Below are 3,379 nucleotides of genomic sequence, written 5' to 3'. Positions count from 1 at the left end.
TCATCGAAACCTCAATTAAAACAGACTTGCCAGCTGTTTACAAGACAGCACTCTCATATTGGTCCACGCCTTGATAACAGTTTACGAGATGTCCGACATGCCCATAGGCTATATATTATATTTCAATTTTCTATCAAATGCAGTTAGAAATGCAAATATCCGCTGTTTCCTGTCCACATAGATATATCATAATCTTTGAGCAAATATATGACCATACAACGTGTTAATCTCCTGTATGTTCCATTGTTTCAAATGTATTTCTACCTGTGACATACATCTTGGCTACCTGTTCAACAAATGACTCTTTGCCGCCCTCTGCTGCTCAACGTGTTACATTGCAGTTTCTGTAGCCTACTGGATAAGGGACACCTTCCTGATATTGAGTTGCAACCAGCCCCTTTTGCACAAGCCACACCTCAGGTGTCTCAAAACTTAAAAATCCCTTTTCCAACTCGCCTGCTTGTTTGTCTGCATCTCCTCCTTTGTGTTTGGTATTGATTTAATAAGGGAAAACAATAAGGGATAATGGCTTTTACCTGATTCAAATCTTTAGTTTCAAGTGCATGCATGGCAACATTCCTTATGTATGTACGCATACATATAACATGACAATGCTCACCATACAGTAGAAGACTGGCGACCCTCCCACTCCTGGCCCTGTCTTGCAGTGTTGGGGTCATTAGGCTGATTGAGTGCACCTGGGCGCAACTCAGACCATTCAGTCTCTCCCTCCTCACCTTTTTGTTATGTTCTTTTGGTTTGTAGTAGTTTGTGTTGTTTAGTCCTTAGTCTTGGTAGCCTAAATAAAGTTGTAACTTTTACTTTGGTGTGTGACTCCCTTCTATGTTACAACCTAGAGCTGGGTGGTTGTAACAATGACATAACCAGGACAAGCACATAGTAAAAACGCTTGGTGATTAAAGATTTATTTTCATCAATATTGACAGTTTGAAAATATACATTAGCCAACATTCTATTTAAGAAAGGCTGAGAACTGTAATATAATGTAATATGGAAACAATGAAACAACATTTAGAGAGTTACTATGTACAGTTTATATATATATATATAGAAAATAAAATGGCAATGACGTTTACATTTTTTTCAATTTCAACAACAATATGGCATCCAATGACAGTGAATTAATTGAATTTCCAAATGATTGCCCAACCAGGACCATGTATTTCATGTTAACATGTGTATGTTTGATACGCTACATTTGCAGAAATGTACATCCGACATAAATGAAGTAAACATATAGCATATTTTCCATCATGCGGGGATGCCCGTCTGTTTATATTCACATTCAGAAAGACACGATTCTGAGGTCCAGTTCTTTGCACAGATTCATGTTCTACACTAAGAGATCTCAAATGTGTCGCCTCATGTCTATGGAAACATCTAAAACGGATTTCCCACATGCCCAACGTTTAGTCCCAGATTGCTTAAAACATGTGAAATCAAGGGACTGATGAAAACGATGATGAACCCGTACGCTCAGGCTGGGCGTGGTCGTGCGTGCACGAGTCTCTGGCAGACAGAGAGCACTCTCTTCAGTCAGTAAGGAGATCCGCTCATCAAAGATGTAGCCCCAAAGGTTAGTGGGACAAGGCCCGGAATAAGACGCACGACTAACTGATGTCTTTTCTCTACTTGTGCAATATTCAGTGTGCAGATGAGATGTCTGGTGTAACTAAGATGTTGCTCTTCCTGTGAACTTGATTTGTTTAAAAAAAGGCCATGATCAAAATAGAAACCTTGCAGGATTGAATCGACTGTGTGTGTGCGTGACGTGTGTTTTTGTTTTTCGTAAACCCCCCCCCCCCCCCCCATTTAAAATAAAATGTGCTTAATACATCACAACATGTATGATAAACATTACGCAACACATGCACACAACATTCACATTCATGATCACAATAGCTTAAAATTTAGGACATGTATAGAAAAATGAAATGGAAACATTGGGCTTTTGTTTTGCCCAACGATAATTCATTTAAATTTGCACAACTACATAAACTTTACATGATTCGAAATAGGATATATCAATATTTCAAATCCACAGAGAAATGACAAGCGGACCTAGAGAAACACAGATTAATTATTGGAGCAGTGTTAGGATCCGTTTTTCTTACAAGAATTACAATTCTGGCAGTAAAATGAAGCCATTTAGAAAACGCTGCTATGAACTCAATACAAAAAAAATCGCGTCACTAAGCAAAGTACATAACATGATATTATTGGAGATTGTGACATTGTGTACATGCAGTATGCATTAGCTGCTTCAGGTTGTAATAAGCGGTTTGCTGTTGATCATCGTGCCATCTTTCAATAAAAATATGACCCACAACTGCTGTGGGGTTAGATTTCCATGCTGATGAGTGTGGCTGAATACGGGAGAACATGAATGCAATGACGGCTCCCCCACACGCTCAGTCTATCACAAACCTGTTTGAGTCAATCTAGAGACATCCATGTGAATAGCATCTATTAATAACAGTGAAGCAAATAGTGTCAGTAAAAGATCTGATATTAAGGATAATCTTGATATCGTTCGGATGCGTTTAGTTTAAGCAAATGTCTTGAGAGGGGAGAGTAAGAAGGAGCGCATCTATTCCGCTTGCTAATGTAGTCCTTTGAATTCGACAATGCTAACAGAGCAACAGTGTGTCCATGAGACGGTCAGTGGGTGGCAGAGGGTCGCAGCCACTGCGTTTCAGGCCTGTGGTCCTGTGTTTGTGGAGGCCAAAGTGTGAGACAGGGGTCAGAGGAGAGAGGCGCTTCCCCGTGCTCCAGTGCGTAGTACAGGGGAAGACCGGGGAGGGGGGGAGGCGTTCGATGAAGGCCGTGGGATGTGTGTGCATATAGGGGGGATGGGGAGCAGATGAACGGGGGGAGCGGCCAGGCTCACGGTTTGGCTATTTCCCCTTTCTTCAAGATGATCTGTCGCTGCCAGGGGGCCAGCTTGGTCTCGTCATAGCCCAGGGTCCGTAGTCTCTCCTGCTCTGTCTTCTCCTCCATCTCCTTGGCCTGCTTCGCCTGCTCCTCTTCTTTTCTGCACGTATCCGCCACAAGGGATGGACCAGCGGCAAAAAAGAAACAGAAGATAGCATTGTACAAAATGGTAACACAAGGCTTTCTTGATAGGAAATGGGCCATTAGAATTTTCAGTTTCAGAATGATCACTTTAGTTTAACAGAAGCTACACTAAACCGGTGCCCAAAATAAATCGGACAATTAATTGCTATACAGATACAGTACAGTGGCACAGTGATATCAATTAGTATTTTAGTTTGATTATCACAAGTATCCTGACTATAATTTCCATTGTATCAATTTGATGCATCTTCACAGCCATCTGTAATTCAACTGCAAAACT

The sequence above is a fragment of the Poromitra crassiceps genome (genome assembly GCF_964638095.1).
Source record: "Poromitra crassiceps genome assembly, chromosome: 8".
Taxonomy (NCBI): domain Eukaryota; kingdom Metazoa; phylum Chordata; class Actinopteri; order Beryciformes; family Melamphaidae; genus Poromitra; species Poromitra crassiceps.
The sequence above is the reverse complement of the archived record's forward strand: the minus strand, read 5'-3'. Positions refer to the sequence as shown.